This window comes from Sceloporus undulatus, chromosome 3 (genome assembly GCF_019175285.1).
Source record: "Sceloporus undulatus isolate JIND9_A2432 ecotype Alabama chromosome 3, SceUnd_v1.1, whole genome shotgun sequence".
In the NCBI taxonomy this organism is placed as follows: Eukaryota; Metazoa; Chordata; class Lepidosauria; order Squamata; family Phrynosomatidae; genus Sceloporus; species Sceloporus undulatus.
Window position 1 is genome coordinate 156,811,228 of NC_056524.1, and position 17,348 is coordinate 156,828,575.

Sequence of the window (17,348 nt, forward strand, 5' to 3'; positions counted from 1 at the left end):
TCACCTGTAGCAATCCTGACAAAAAAATTAAACTCCCAGGCTTCACTGAGGACTGTTAAAACAAGCAAATCTCCACTGGCACTGGACAGAGCTCTTTTCCCTGTGTTGTTAACTACAGTTTGGGGAGGCCATTTTTCTCTCCAGGATTAGGACAATTGGAAAGAATGGTTATTCCCCATGTTCTGCTGTACTGAATTAAACCACCATCCACACCTATTACAAATGAATAATTAAACTTGTACAAGTCTTCAAAACACTTAGTATTGCTTGTTGTTTAGCCCGTATCAGTGAAAGAACATTTTCACACAAGTTGCTTTTTCAGTAAGGGTAAAGAATCTTTGGTCTTCCAGATGACTTGGCCTATAGCAGTGATGGTGAACCTTTTACAGACCGAGTGCCCAAACTGCAACCCAGACCCCACTTATTTATTGCAAAGTGCCACATCCCTCTGGCTTTCTAGTAAGAAACTGGCAAACTCTGTGCTAGGGCTACAGCATGTGTGCCCACAGAGAGGGCTCTGAGTGTCACCTCTGGCACGCGTGCCATAGGTTCGCCATCACTGGCCTATAGCTTCTATTAGTCCCATTAACATGGTCAATGGTAAGGAATTGTGGGTCAAGACAGCTGGAGAACTAAAGCAAGGATTGGATGTTTATGGCCATCCAGAGGTATTTGGACTGCATCTCCCATCATTTGCAATATGGGGAACAGAGCAGTACCTCTAGCTGAGATACATACACATATATCTGAAAAATAATCTCCATTGTATTTAGTGGGATTTACTCTGAATGGTAAGCACACTTCCAGTGCAATTATATAATATGCCATTCAGACCATTCCCATTATTTGCTAGTGTTTTTCATCTCGTAGATAGTGATGGGGTATTCTCCAAGAGGAGATATGAACTACTCACCTCTTAGCAACAGCCAAAGGTCACTGAAACACCCACGTCCTCCATGTCCTTTAAAAGCAAAGACCATCAGGTCTACATACAGCTCTTTAGCTGCTCAGGTAGATTGTGGTGGTCTTGACTTACACACATCATGGCTATGATGTCACTGTCTGTCATTATGAGGGATCATTGTTTCCTCATAGCTAGAGGACCAATCTGGTTTGCTCACCTCCACCTCCATTTTGAGTCATCTTTCTTGTTTATCAGACAAACTGTGGAAAAAGAAATGAGTATTAGATAATCAGCTGCCAGTTTGTATATGCGGTGGGCCCTTGGTATCTGCTGGGGTTTGGTTCCAGGACCTTCTGTGGATACTAAAACCCATAGATGCTCAAGTCCCATTAAACACAATTGCAAAGTAAAATGGTGTCCATTATATAAAATGGCAAAATCAAGGTTTCCTTTTTGGAATTTAGATTTTTGTTCATATTTTCAAGGTGTGGATGATCAAATCTGTGGATAAAAAAATCCATGGATATGGAGAGTTGACTTATAATGTGTTAGTTTGTATGACATTTGTAGCTGCTTCAAGTCCTCAAATGCACAGGAGCTGTTTTTTCTTACAAATCCCACACCACTGCTGCGAATGTTTGAATACCATAACCACTTGTATGGCCCTATAGTCTGACCATTTCTGGTTTTTGGGGGGCAGTCTAGTTCTAACAATATTTGGTGACCCAAATAGACTTTGATGACCCTATCACTCTGCCTCATGCTATGGGACATGGTACTCCTGCTGTTGCTGGACTACTATCAGTTCTAGCCAGCATTGATGATGACACAGTCTTCATTCCTAATAATGCATCTATACAGGTCAAATAAAATGTTCTCACATAATTTTCACAGTGAGCTGTCCAAATGATGTATAGGAAGATTGGAGCTGAATTCTTTTCATCACCTGAGGAGAAGGAAAATGGGGATTTATCCTGGTTTTGAGTTGAAAATCCAGATATTTGAGCATGTGTGTGGACTGCTCCATAGTGATGTCAGTGGGAGCGGGTAAGAGTTCAGAAATACATACACTGACATGCATGTGGGGAGTTGAATTTATCAGACGGGTGTGTTGGAAAGAGAACTGTGTGGATAGTTCTCCTGAACTTGCCTCAGTGTGTGTAGCAAAGGCTGTGGTTGGGTGACCCAAAAGAAAAGCTGGATTTTTTTGTTAGTGTAGAAGCACTCTTAGAGGCTGCTTGGTTTTTTTAGAGAAGGTATGCGTCCATCAATGCCAGGCCTGGGTTTTTCCTAGAAAAAGTGGTGTGGGTCAGGAATAAAGTTCTAGGTAGGAGATTGCAAAATGTTGTTTGTGTGATCAGGTCTTGTTGGACTTCAGCTTTCAGGAGCATCAGGCAGCATGACCCTTGGTCATGGATTATGTGGGATGGTGTTGAATAAGATCTGGAGACTTCCAGATTGAGAACCAATGCTCTACATTGGCTTGAGTGATATGCTTAGACTATGTGTATGTCAAACACAGAATGGCAGAAAGCAAAAAATGCTGGGAATGGAATTTTTCCTGAGGGAATATTCTTGGCAATTGGAAAGTTTGGAGGTAAAGAAGTAAAATAAATTCATGGGGAAAGATACTACGGTCTCTCGGGCCAATGATGGGCCCTCAAAATTACCAACATCCACAAATTAAGAGAATGTATTTTCAAACTGATTTAACAGTTATGACCCAACTGACCTTACCATAACATGAATCCTTTATTTGAGAAAGTACATTCTAAATGGAACACCATCCTCCTGCCTCCTCATCATTTTTAAAAAAATAAAATGACATTTTTGTATCCTTTGAAAACAAACTCTCAGTTTGTGTGCTAATTTTAGTATCTCCACCTCTCCAGATTTCAGAATCCACCTAGTGTGGAGTTACAGGGTTTCTGACTTTACAGCATGGAACATCCAGATGTTGTTTGACTGCAAAACTCATCATCCCTAGCCACCATTGCCAATGGTGAATGATGGTGGGAATTCAAGAGCTATATGTACTCCCCCCACTGAATAAACAGTTATGTTAGGCTGATGCTATTTCCCTGAGACAAAAATGGGACATTAGGATGACAAAAACAGAAGGGTTATGTAATACTCCATAACAAAATAAGATGATAGCAAAAGTTTTATTATATGAACATATTGAGCTAACAATTATTCTTCAGTGGCAGAACTCATACAAAAATTTAGGTAGACATAGAGGGAGACTGTATTTCACCAGGATCATACCATGGATATTTCTCCAATTAAGTAATCTTATGCAACAAATTTTGGTCTTTCAATACGTTATAAAATGTCTTGTACTCCATGACACACGGTGTTATTGTTTTTACAACCACAATTTCAAACAGATCTAACCATTTCTGCAACATGCTAGGGTGTTTTCTTGAAAACGGGTAAAAATTTACGTTTGTTTTAAAACAACGGAGCAGTTTGGAAATATGAAATAAACAGTACTGTCCCATTTAAAATGATATGTACGTTCAGCCTAAGTTATACTCGCAGAATTCTACCACTGAGTTTGCCTTGGGCATTTTAGATCATTTCTTCACTATCTGGTAGCTGAAAGTTTAGAACAGGACGATTTAAGTGTTGCAACTTACAGCTGTCTACTAAAAACAAAAGATGACAATATCACAAGGGTAATTATTGGAAAAGTTAAGCTGATAACATTGAACAGAGCTGTTTGATTCTGCTCGGTGTTACAACAAAGACAGTTACATTGCAAGAGTGACCTCTGCTGGGCATCTACATTTGTTTTATTGCAGTCCTCTTTACCACTGCAGATCAAATAAAGCCAAATTTAGCACTCAGGTCCTCAGCAGGCTTTTACCACTTTCCAACCTTCTACCTCAGAGGTGTTAACTGTGTAGCCTTCCAGATGCTGATGCACAACAAGAATCAGTAGTCCTAGCCAGCACAGTCAATGGGGAAGGATACTGCAGATTGTATCCCAAAGCTCTCTGGAGGACCACCTGCTTCCCATCCTGTTGTACCACATAAGGAGAGGGAGCTGTACAGTTCCTGTTAAGGTCTAGAAGGCCCAGGATATTCACTGGGTGCCTGTCAAAGAGAAATTAAATATGTGAAAATTTAACATACAGAAGAAGGCACGGGTTCTATGGATGTTATGGATAGATTTCAGCTGCACAGCCATCTGAATTTCACTGGGTGCAATTTCCATCTGCACATGCTGGAAGAAGAACCACCCACTGAGCCTATGTCTCACAATTTTGTTATTTATTAAGACTTATCAAGAGCTCAGTGGTGGCAGAAATGCAGCACTTGGAGTATTTCCTGGGTTTGGAGGTGAAAGATTAAGCCCAGCTGTTTTGAAGGGAAGGATGGACCCACTCTCAGCATGTTACTACTGCTAAGAAATGAGGTGTACACCCTGAACCTACTTCAATCACATGTTAACACCTCTCTTAGTCACACCATCATACCTTCCAACTGTCCCAGTTTATCAGGGATACTCCTGATCAATCCTCTACTTTCCCACTTTTTCAGCTACATTTAAAATATTCCATTTTCTCTCCCTCTGCTTTCCCCCTTTGTCCTCAGCTTACCTCAGTTGCTACAAATTGAGTTCAAAGTACAGAAATAATTTATACTCAGCTAACTCCGCAGAGTGGCGAGAAGATGAATCTTGCTCATCCCTGCAGTCTTAGATAAAAGCAAACTGCTAGAGATCCTCCTAGCACATGTAATCTTCAAACTGTTTTTAAAATGTTTTAATGGAAAAACAACTGAGTCCTGCTTACTATATTAATACTGGCGCTGCACAGATGGGCCCTATGGGGCGCCGTCGTTACGTGCGAGGGGTGGTGCTTCCAGACGCAACTTGCCCCTCGCACATGACGTGGGCGTCAAAATGGCAGCACCCTGTACATACGGGCGCCGCCATTTTGATGTGACAGACACATAGCGTCCACACATCCAGGCGCCTTTGTGGCTTGCAGCGTCACAAAGACACCATAAGAAGAACCTGCTTTTTGTGGGTTCTTTTTGCTCCGTGATGGAGCCACGCGGTTTGTCTGCTGCGGCTCCCTTGCGGAGCAAACCAGGGAGGCGGGAGACCGCCCTTTTGGGGCAGTCTGTATCCCGCCACTGTGAAACATTACAGTATTTTATGACTGGAAAGCTTGACCAACCATGTTTTGATATTTTCTAACATTAAAACGTATTAGGCTTTGATATGATTTACAGCTTTCAATTAATTTCCCTCCCCACTTATTATTCCTATTAAATCTGAATATATGTAGACCAAGCGTAGTAAAACATGTGAAGTACTCTCTGAAATAGATGAAACCATGAATGTTAATGTTAAGCATTAGCCCTACTTACTACTTATAATTAAATATGAACAAATAGTAACATGAAAATGCAAAAGCACTTTTCAGAAAACACACAAAATAGAAGTTAAACATTAGCACTGGCATTAAACATTTTGAATAAAAACACCGAAAAGGCTTTCAGATATTCAGATGTTAAATTGTTCCTTGCTCTTTTAAAGCAAGTTACTTGGGTTCAACTTGTGTAAACTGGGGGATTTCTGAATGGCTTTTCTTGCACTATAAAATTAAGGCGTTAAAAAGAAGCAACTGACACTGGTCTAACAATGAACAACAAAGTTAAAATGTTTAAATACAGTTAATCTTTGTAGTTCCAGTATGAGGGTTGGAAAATAGAAATAATAGCCAGCCAGACCCAGACACACACACACATGAATAACCAATTAAAAAAACTATGGCTACATCTGCACTGTAGAAATAATCCAGTTTGAACCCACTGTAATGGTCATGACTCAATCGGCTGGGATCCTGAGAATTGTAGTTTGTTGTGGCACCAGTGCCGTCTGACAGAGAAGACTAAATACCTTTGTAAAACCTACAGTTCCAAGGATTCCAGAGCATTGAGCCAAAGTGGTGTCAAAGTGGATTATTTCTGCAATGTGGATGAAGCCCAGGAGTGTTTTTTTAAAAAAACAATACCAAGTCATTTGGTTTAAACCAGCCAACACTGGTTGTCTCTTCTCTCACCTAGGAATTTATCAAAATTGCGAGATCACAATGAAGATTTTCAGATGATGTCGTGATTAGAGAGGACTTATCCCGGGAAGAAACAGTCATACTCCAGCAACAAACCATTCATGGGATTTCCTGTGAATTGCTGAAAACTCTACTTAAGAAAATGTGTTGAATGTATCTTCTGAACTGCTATCTCTCTCGTCATCCAGGGTTTCATCATTGAATGGTTTCCTCATCCTAGAGTATTTCTCTTGAAATTGTGGTTCAGTATTCACTGCTCTGCTCTGAGAGAGCCAGCTTGGCATAATGGTTTGAGCATTGGACATTGGAGACTAGGGTTCAAACCATGGCAGGGCCATGTAAATCCACTGGGTGACCTTGGGCAAGTCATACTCCCTCAGCCTCAGAGGATGGCAATGGCAACTCCCCTGTGAAGAAACTTGCCAAGACAACCCCATGATAGTTTCACCTTAGGTTTGCCATAAGCCAGAAACAACTTGAAAGCGCACACAACAATAACAGCAGCAAGAACAAATGCATTGTGCCGACAATAGCTTTATCTTTCAAGAGTCTGTGATTTATAATTTGTTTGCTTGGCCATGAAATCCACTGAGTGACCTTGGGCAAGTCACACTCTCTCAGTCTCAGGCAAAAGCAATGGCAAACCTCCTCTGAATAAATCTGGCTGACAAAATCCCAGGATAGATTCACCTTAGATTTGCGACAAGTCAAAAATGACTTGAAGACCTAACAACAACCAATAAACTACAGGTTTGCTGTGGCAACAGAACTCTCTGACAGAGAAAAACTAAACACAGTATCCTACACATTACAGTTCCCATAATTCCATAGCATTGAGCCATGGCAGTTATTTGTTGTTAACTGCCCTCGAACCGATCTCGACTCATGGCGACTCTATGGATGAGACATCTCCAAGACCCCTGTCCTTCATTGCTCATAAAACTCCATAAAACCCGTGACCCTCTTAATAGAGTCCATCCACCTGGCATGCGGCCTTCATCTCTTCCTACTTCCCTCCACCTTTCCAAGCATTAATGTCTTTTCCAGTGAGTCCTTCTTTCTCATGAAGTGCCTGAAGTATGACAGCCTCAGTTTGGTCATCTTGGCTTCCAGGGAGGTTTCTGGCTTGATCTGCTCTAGGACCCATTTGTTTGTCCTTTTGGCTGTCCATGGGATCCTCAGCACACTTCTCTGGCACCACATCTCATATGAATTGATTTTCTTCCTATCATCTTTCTTAACTGTTCAGCTCTCACATCCATACATGGTAATATTGAATACAATGGCTTGTATGATTCTTAGTTTTGTGCTGAGTTGTATATCTTTGTATTTTGGAAACTTTTCTAGTTCTTTCATAGCCACCCTCTCCATTCTTAATCTTTTAATGATTTTCTGGCTTAAGTCCCCATTTCTATCAATGTTTGATGCTGGGTATGAAGATTCTTTTACTGTTTCTATTTCTTCATTGTCTAGTTTGAGCTTGTGTGAAGGTCCTCGGTGGTCTTTGTTTTTGTTGTCTTTATGTTTAACGTTAAACCTGCCTTTGCACTTTCTTCTTTGATGTTCCTTAGTAGTTCTTCAAGGTCTTTGAAGTATTCTACAAGAACTATGGTGTCATCTGCATAACTTAGATTATTGAATCATAGAGTTGGAAGAGATCACAAGGGCCATCCAGTCCAACTCCCTGCCATGCAGGAAATCTCAATCAAAGCCTCCCTGACAGATGGCCATCCAACCTCTGTTTAAAGACCTCTAAGGAAGGAGACTTCAGACTCCGAGGAAGTGTGTTCCACTGTCAAACAGCCCTTACTGTCAGGAAGTTCCTCCTAACATTGAGGTGGAATCTCTTTTCACGTAGCTTTCATCCACTGTTCCACATTCTAGTCTCTGGAGCAGCAGAAAACAACATCCCTTCAAACAATGCTATCATATCACCTCTTAACCTTCCCTTCTCCAGGCTAAACATCCCCAGCTCCCTAAGTCGTTCCTCATAGGACATGGTTTCCAGACCCTTCACCATTTTAGTCATCCTCCTTTGGACACGTTCCAGTTTCTCAACATCTTTTTAAATTGTAGTGCCCAGAATTGGACACAGTATTCCAGGTGGGGCCTGACCAGAGCAGAATAGAGTGACACTAATTGCATTGGCCTTTTTAGCTGTCACATCGCATTGTTGGCTCATGTTCAACTTGTGGTCTACTTGGACCTTCCTCCTATCTTCACTCCTCTTTCTTTTGTGTCCAAGACAGCTTTTTCTTATATGTTCTGCATACAAATTGAACAGATAGGGTGAAAGGATACAGCCTTGTCTGACCCCTTTACCAATTGGGAATCATTCTGCTTCTCGATGTTGTTTTCTGGCAGTAGTCTCTTGTCCTGAGTACAGATTCCTCATCAAGACTGTCAGATGTGTTGGCACTCGGAACAATGGATGCAAGCTACAGGGAAAGAGATTCCACCTCAACATTAGGAGGAACTTCCTGACAGTAAAGGCTGTTTGACAGTGCAACACACTCCCTTGGAGTGTGGTGGAGTCTCCTTCCTTGCAGGTCTTTAAACAGAGGTTGGATGGCCATCTGTCAGGGATGCTTTGACTGAGAGTTCCTGCATGGCAGGGGGTTGGGACTGGATGGCCCTTGTGGTCTCTTCCAACTCTATGATTCTATGAGTTCAAGCTGGTATCAAACTGCTTCCTTTCTGCAGCTGGAATGAGACCATGGTGTGGAAGGCAGGGGACTTTGGACCTCCCAGCCAGGCCTCTTGCAACTTGTGTGGCTGCTTTGCCCAGAGGCAACAAAGCCTATGAGCAGATATTGTCACAGCAGTGGATTAATTCCACAGTAGATTCCCAGGGACCTGGCAGCCCTGTTAGCAAGCAATGGATATTAGGCTCAGAGGAAGAAGGGAAAAGAAGAGGAGGGAGGCATTTCAGGGGCCCCGGTCTTCCCATTCGTTTCTCTCTCTCCAACTAGACGCCTTTGGGGGAGGGTTGTGAGACAGGCGTGGCCAGTTTTGCACATGAGATTTCCTGTTCTGGGCGAGAACAAGAGCAGCAACCACCACCCAGGATCTCCAGCAGCAACTCCTTTACCTCCTCTTTCTCTCTCTCTCTCTACCTCTTTATTATTTTCTATTTTCCAAGCCTAAGCTCTTGCATCTCTTTCTCTGCAACTGTATTGCAGCAGCCGGATCTCATGGAATTCTCCAAGCAGGAAAGCAGCTGAGAACAAACAAACAAACAAACAACAGCTCTATTTCCAAAAAAGCAACTTCTGGGTCCTTTGCCCCCAACTTGGTGCAACTTAGCTCTTTGGTAAGTCCTGCTTCCCCTGATCTCTCTCTGTAAACAGATCCTATGGGAGTTTTGCCCTCAGTCTCCCCTCCTTCCAGTTTCTAACCTTGATTATATTATATGTAGATATATTTCTTTCCTTCATTGTTTTGGGGCTGGAGTTGAGCTTTTCTTTCCTGTTGATCCCTCCCTACAAGGCCAGTTCCCTCTCTCTTTCCTCTCTCTCTGCTTTGTTGTGCACTCGTGGCCAGTCCCAGCTTTCTATTGTGTGTGTGTGTTTATTTTATTTTATGTTTTGGTCTACTGGGATTCAATTCTTTGCAATCTGAAAGCAAACATGTTCATCTGGGCACTTGGTTGGGCCTTTCAGGAAGCAGGGAGGCATTCAGTGGGTGTTGATCTTTGGCACAAAGTTATGATCCTTTGTATTTCCCAGCACATAGCATTGAGTATTTTATTGTAGTATTTAGTAATATATATATATATATATATATATATATATATATAGTAAGCTTAATACACGTTTGCTGGAATGTTGCTGGATGGAGTAACAAACACCAAGACCACTCCTTTATCAATTTTATAACTATGGTGGACATTTTGCAAGAGACATGGTATACTGAGAATTTGTGGTTAAATGACTATATATATATATATTGGTGATGCTTCTGAAAGGGTGACTTTCCTCACTTTTCCCCCTCAAATGCAGACTGAAAAAAACACACAACTCCCTTCTAATTGTTTGAGTTAACTCTTGTTATTATTATTATTATTGTGGAGGACAAAGTTGCAACATTGTCTATTTTTTCTGGGAAGTATACATGTGTGTTTAAAAATATTCGCACTTAGCAGATGTTTATTGGTTTGGAAACATTTTTATTAAAAAAAGAAACAAATTTTGTGTGAGTTTTTCCTTTGACAGCAACTTAAAAGGGCCAGCTTAACTAACAGGAAGGGTAAACCTTCTGGAGAAGTTCTTTTTATTTTATTTCCACCCTTCTGACCCTTCCATGAAAACAGGATCCTGTTCTTCCACTACTTTTTCAGAGAGTTTGCTTCCTGTCTTCCCACAATGGGGTTCCTGTTGCTGTTTTGAATGGAAAGTTATTCCTTATCTGTCCCACCCATGGCTCATTCCTTTGGCTTTTTGGGTTGCTTAGTCATATGCTTGGTTTCAGGTGAAAGCTTTGGATGAGGTCTGAAATCTGGTTCCTGGGGCTGGATATGCAGTGCAGAAATAGTGCAGTTGAATGTTGCTTGAACTGCCATGGCTGAATGCTAGGGAATCCTGTTGTTTCATGAGATATTTTGTCTTCTGTGTCAGAGAGCACTGGTGCCACAACAAACTATAAATCCCAGGAATCCATAATTTGGAGCCAGGGCAGTTAAAGTGGTGTCAAATTGGATTATTTCTTCAGTGCAGGTCCAGCCCGATACATTAGAATGAAGCTCACAAGTCTGATACTCTCTGCATCAAATAACAAGGTAAGGAGGAGGAAAGATTTGCAAAAGTATTTTCAGAACTAACAGGGCATTGCTCTGTATCAACTCAAATGGAAGTCCCATTGAATTTAGTGGGATTTATGTCCGGATGAAGATTGCAGCCTGAATATCCAATCTGAACCTTCCAGTGCCAATTCATTTTGAGTAAAAAATCATTGTGACTTTTAAGCTTATTTACTGATATGTGTGCTTTCTGTGCATCCACTAGTTGGACTGAAGATGGTTTACAATTAAACAGTATATAGCGGGCCCTTGTTATCTGCTGGGGTTTGGTTCCAGGACTCCCTGGGGATACTAAAATTCTTGCAAACAAGCTTGTAAAATGTGGGCTAGACAAGTTACTGTTACATGGATTTGTAATTGGTTGACCGGCCAAACCCAAAGGGTGCTCAACAATGGCTCTTTTTCATCCTGGAGAGAAGTGACCAGTGGGGTCCCAGAGGGCTCTGTCCTGGGCCCAGTGCTATTCAACAGCTTTATCAATGACTTAGATGAAGGAAAAGAGGGCATACTTTTCAAATTTGCAGATGACACCAAATTAGGAGAAGTAGCTAATGCCTCAGAGGACAGGATCAAAATTCAAAATGTCCTTAACAGATTAGAAAGCTGGGCTAAAGCTAACAAAAATGAAATTCAGCAAGGTACTTAGGGTGGAAAAATAAAATGCACAGATATAGGATGGGGGACACCTGGCTGAATGAGACTACATGTGAAAGGGATCTAGGAGTCCAAGTAGACCACAAGTTGAACATGAGTCAACAGTGTGATGTGACAGTCAACAAGGCCAATGCGATTTTCGGCTGCATCAATAGAAGTATGGTGTCTAGATCAAGGGAAGAAATAGTGCCACTCTATTCTGCTTTGGTCAGGTCCCACCTGGAATATTGTGTCCAGTTCTGGGCACCACAATTTAAAAAGGATGTTGAAAAACTGGAGCGTGTTGAAAGGAGGGCGACTAGAATGGTGAAGGGCCTGGAAACAATGTCCTGTGAGGAAAGATTTAGGGAGCTGGGGATGTTTAGCCTGGAGAAGAGAAGGTTGAGAGGTGATATGATAGCCCTGTTTAAATACTTGAAGGGATGTCATATTGAGGAGGAAGCTGACTTGTTTTCTGCTGCTCCAGATACTTGGACTCGGAGCAGTGGATGCAAGCTACAGGGAAAGAGATTCCACCTCAACATTAGGAAGAACTTCCTGACAGTAAAGGCTGTTTGACAGTGGAACACACTCCCTTGGAGTGTAGTGGAGTCTCCCTCCTTGGAGGTCTTTAAGCAGAGGTTGGATGGCCATCTGTTGGGGATGCTTTGACTGAGAGTTCCTGCATGTCAGGGGGTTGGACTGGATGGCCCTTGTTGTCTCTTCCAACTCTATGATTCTATCCCTCCAGCTTTCTGCTTCTGATACGCTGATGTGTTAAAAGCACCATTCCTGCCTCTTGCTTGCCAAGTCACCAAGTACTGGTTTCTCCACAGTTCATTAGAAAAAAACTTTGTTCTGCTCTGTAGTCTGCTTCTTGACGGATGGTTTATTTCAGAGCCAATATATTTAGCTGGGAAATGGCATGTCTGTGTGTGAAGGAGACCTTGTGGATTCAGTAGATCTGAGTTTGGAGAGCTTATATCCCACATCTGGCTTAAAGTAAATGAGACTCTTCTCCCCTCTGTCTTGACAGAATGTAACTGTAGCATATTAATCAGTCTAAATATGGCAGTGAAGCTTGCTACTCTACAAACTATTCCATGTTCAGTTTTGGCCCTGTCAGTGTGCATCATTGTTTTATGTCAAAGCCGCTGTTTATTTAATAGCTTTCCTGGTAGCCTTGTGCAAGTGAGTGAGTGCTCTGGTAGAAGTTAGAGATAACTCTCCATCCTTTGTACTCCAGTCTACAGTCAGCCCCCCACATTTGCAGCTTTGGGCTTTGTGGATTTGCTTATCCACATAATTGATTGATATGTTTTCTCTAGGAATTTCTAGATCCTCTGGTGCAACTTTGCTGAAAATTGACCATAGAATTCTGATGGAAGAGCTAGAAATTCCTAGAAAAAACATTTCTATAGGCATTTGTAGGTTCTCCAATTTGATTCTATGGTCAGCGTCTGCTGCATAGAATGACCACAGAGTTGCACCGGAGGACCTAGAGATTGCTAGATAGGTGTTCTCTCAGGTAAAACAAATAGGGTTTTTTATTTTTTCCATTTTCATGGGGGTCATGAGCCCCTAACCTCCGTGAATGTGGGGGCCCACTATACTTGTTATATGATGTCCACAGTTGAACAGAAGACCTTTCATGAAACTGTAACAGACTGGTAGAGAAGGAAGAAATTGTTCTAGCATTCCTTCACCAGACCACATGATAGGCAATTGTGCATAGTGGTTAGAGTGGCTATATTTGGTGTTTACCAAGGGTCAGTGTGGCAGTCGTGAAAGAGTTGCCACTGAAAATGGAATTATACTGCCAAATTGTCCTCATCTTGCCCATAAGGTCTGAGCCTGCTCCTTGTGTGAATCTTCCTTCTGTTGCTGAAAGTCATTTGAGTTCTTGCACCCGCTTTCCAGTAGCTGGTTAGGAAACTCAGAGCAACCATCTAGCAATTGCATACCAACAGAGTTCCAGAGTTGTAAACTGATCACATGTTGAGTGCTGCTTTTCTGTTGCGTGACTAGTGCAAACAAATACTTCGGGCCCTTGGTATATGCTGGAGTTTGGTTCCAGGATCCCCCATGGGTACCAAAATCCATTGATGGTCAAGTCCCATTAAATTGAATGACATAGTAAGTTGGTGTCCCTTATATAAAATGGCAAAATCAGAATTTGCTTTGGGGGGCTTGCCTATGTTTTAAATATTTTCAAACTGTGGATGCTTAAATCCGTGGATAAAAATATCTTTGGATATGGAGGGCTGACTGTATCACCAAAGAGAGTTATGGACGGTAGCCCTGTTACCCATACTGTTCTACAGTAATAAAAATGTCAACGTTTGCCTGGATGTCAGTGTATCACTTCAGATTTTTCTTAGCTCTGTGTTCTTATTCATTAGTTGGTCTGTACCGGGTGACCTTGGGCAAGTCACTCTCTCTCAGCCTCAGGGGAAGGCAATGGCATACCTCCTCTGAACAAAACTTGCCAAGAAAACCTCATGGAGAATTTGCCTTAGGATTGTCATAAGTCGGAAAGGACTTGAAATCACACAGCAGCAGCAACAACAACAACAACTGTTATCTATATTCTGTCTTTCAGGTTACAGAGCCTTCCAGGATGGCTTAAAAGCAGGGGTAGGCAACCTTTTTGAGCCGGGGGCCGGGTTGCTGTCCCTCAGACAACTGGGGGGCCGAAGCAAAAAAATAAATAAATAAATAATTTTTTTAAAAAAATTAAATATATAAATAAACCAGGACAAATGTAGGACAAAATTTTCAAATGGAAGACACCTTTTTTAAAAAAATGGGGGACACGTGAAAAAAAATGGCTGATTCTTTAAAAAATGTTAATATAAATGCATGTTTCTGAGACTTCTATAGACAATTGCCCCCCTAAGGCCCCAGCGGCAATCGGTGGCAGGACCAGGCCGGGGGCCGGTCCCAAGGCCTTGCCGGGCCGCATCCGGCCCGCGGGCCGCAGGTTGCCTACCCCTGCTTAAAAGTAACATCAAAATGCAGTAAAACACACATACTAACACAGATCATTGTAGATTTGTCAGGCAGCTGATGACTGATGTCCCTGTGATGGAGAGGGAACAGTTCGGATGGTGACTTCTTTGTGATTGTCTTTGCCTCACTGCTTCCCATGTGATGAATCATATAGAAAGTATCATGTATGGAAAAGAAAGATGAAACAATAGTAAGAGAAATACTTAAAGATGTATAGAGGTGTATATCAAAGAAAAAAATAACAAGAGATTATGTAAGATTTAATGGCAGATGTTATTATAACGGTATGCATATAGATATGTAATATGGTTAAACTTTGTTTTTGTTACCAATAATAATAATAATAATAATAATAATAATAATAGTAATAATAATAATAGAAAAAATATCATGTAAAGTTTGCTTTTGTATAGAGTTCAAGGTACCAGTTATTACCAATGTGGTATCTGCGGTTTGGGCTACAGCTCTGAGCAAATGATCTCTCAAATTTCTATTAGTGGGTAAAGAAATAAGAGGGTAGGATTGTATTTCTGATCTAGCATAGAAGGATGAGGGGTTGCAGTCCAGCCAAATCTGGGGCCCTTTCACATTATGCAGTTATAGTGCTATCATTTAACTTTAGCTGCCATGGCAAGATTGTATGGATTCCTAGAACAGGGAACCTAAGGAAGAGTAGTTAAAATTTTCTACCAGACTGCTCTAGGATTTCACTAAACCATAATGGAATCATAGTGTTATAATTGTGTAGTGTGAAAGAGCTCCCCAAAGGCCATGTATCTGAGTTAGAGGCTTGTTTGAACAAGGCCAATGAGTACAATACTGGCTTTCCTCGTCCCCAGTCTGTTTCTTGATGACGTGGGATCAAAATATGTGGGCCATTCAGATACAAGACAAAGTGAGCATTTGATACCCAGTTCTTAACAAGCAGGTCTTTTTTTCCCCCCAAGATAGTTCTCATTCATGTGCTGCATATTGCAAGGAGCCAAGCTAATTTTGCCTGCTGTATATTATCTAAAAAATGGTCCAGTAGTTCAAAATAGTTGAAATAAAGAATTTGATTGAAAGAAGCAGGGGGGATAACAAAAAGTCATTTAATGTGGTCGAAAGGCTCAGACAAATTCAAATTCATAAAGTTCCTTGAATGTTTATGTGTGTTGTGACTATATTAAATGAAAACTTAATTTCATATACTTTCTCAGTGTTGCTTTCAAGGGAAATGATCTGGTCAAGGGAAACGGTCCAGATGGCACTAAAAATTCCTCATTTTTGTATACCTGAAATGCACTTCTGTGGCATAGTGAAAGACAAGGTTGTTTTCAGATTTTATTACTAATCATTCCAGTTGCCAAGTTTCAGTTGTACTATGTGCCCTGGTTAGGATGATTAATCTTTCTGAAGGAACCCAGTCTAAAAACAGTTTCCTCAGAAAAAACAGAGCTGTGGTAAACTCCCCTTTCTGAATCACCTTTTTTTCAAGCTCCAACTCCTAAATGCCTGGCAGTTTTTACTGATTTCTATGATTATAGTGTCTTTGAACTGCCCTGTTTTGTGGCTGTTACCTACCCACTCCAGCTCTCATTATATGCATATTTTGCACCAAATTGCAGCAGAGGAAAATATTTTAGAGGTGGAAAATATGGATGAAGTGATCCTGAATGACAGCTCTTCATGTAACCATGTGTACAGGGACTGGGCTCTTCTCTTTGCCTTTCTTTTACCTACCTTTGCCTTTCTTTTACCTGGCTTTCTCCCCTCTTTTTTGGCTTCCCCATTGAACTAGCTCTCCAATCCTTCCTTTCTCCCACATGGTCTTCTTGACCATACCTGTTGAGATGGAACTGGAATGAGAAAGTCTGTTGCAGCTTTTGCTCACCGCGGCAACATGTTTCACAATGTTATGTCCTGTACAGCTGCCTGAGATTGCTTAGTGGTGAGCTGGCCCTGACTTCTCTCTCCCTTTCTGAAAAGGACACACACACACACACACACACACACACACACAAAGGTGTTGGTTTATGTGTGTGACGTGAGTAGACCTTGAATTGTTGCCTTCTCCTTGGTAACACCAATGACTGATTGTCCTACCACAGCAGATGCTCTCTGTGTAACTCTTTGCAGTCTTTGACCGTTCTACTCTGTACAATAAAAGGGTTAAGACAGGTCACGGGGAAGTCCCAAATGAATGCAAAGCATCTCTGGAAAAGGCACAGTGGGAGAAAGTTTCCCAGCTAGGCGGATTGGCTGCTGTCGGTGATAGAAGGAGCAATGTGGTAGGATGGATGATAGTGAGGGGTTTGGATCAGAAAGACTTGACTTTAAAACAACAACAACACCCCCCCCCCCCTTCAGCCTTGAAGGGACTTTTGGGAATGTGGCAGACTTGGGCAGGCCACTATTGTCCAATCTAACATACCTGATAGGATACTTGTAAGAATAAAGTAGAGCAACCTTTGATCTCCCTGGAGGAAGGGTAACGTGCAGAACTGGTGAACACTCCAGGGAAGTGTGTTGTGTGATAGAGGATACTTCAGAGATATTGCAATTTTAGGGGAAAGGCACGGTATAAATAAGGGTGATGACAAGAGTTGTTGATAATGGTTGTTGCGGTTATGTGTTTTGTTTAATTGTTGTAAGCTGCTGCAAGTGATATGGATGCGTCAGAAAAATGGGTGGCAAGTTTTCTGAACAAAGAAAACAAAATTATATGGCATAAGCAAATACAGGGAGCTTGTTCCAGTGGAAAGTCTTAGCTGCGTATTGGCCATTTAAAGGTCATGTGAGAGTGAGGTCTGTGTAAATCTCTCTGTAGACCTTGTGGAGAGCTGAAACGGAGTGAGTCAGGCAGGAGACTGGAGTCACCTATCAAAGGTGGTAGATTTCCTCCCCAAATATTTTGGGGAAAAGGAAGAAA

General features: G+C 41.6%; 1 protein-coding gene across 1 annotated transcript in view; it reads left to right on the forward strand.

Annotated features, from left to right (window-relative positions):
• The first annotated feature begins 8,867 nt into the window (after positions 1 to 8,867).
• The window catches only part of TSPAN14 (tetraspanin 14), a 45,188-nt gene continuing 36,707 nt past the window's right edge, over positions 8,868 to 17,348 (forward strand). The window contains exon 1 of the mRNA XM_042458970.1: positions 8,868 to 9,307. The gene's annotated coding sequence lies outside the window, so the exon portion shown is untranslated. The remainder of the gene's footprint in view (positions 9,308 to 17,348) is intronic.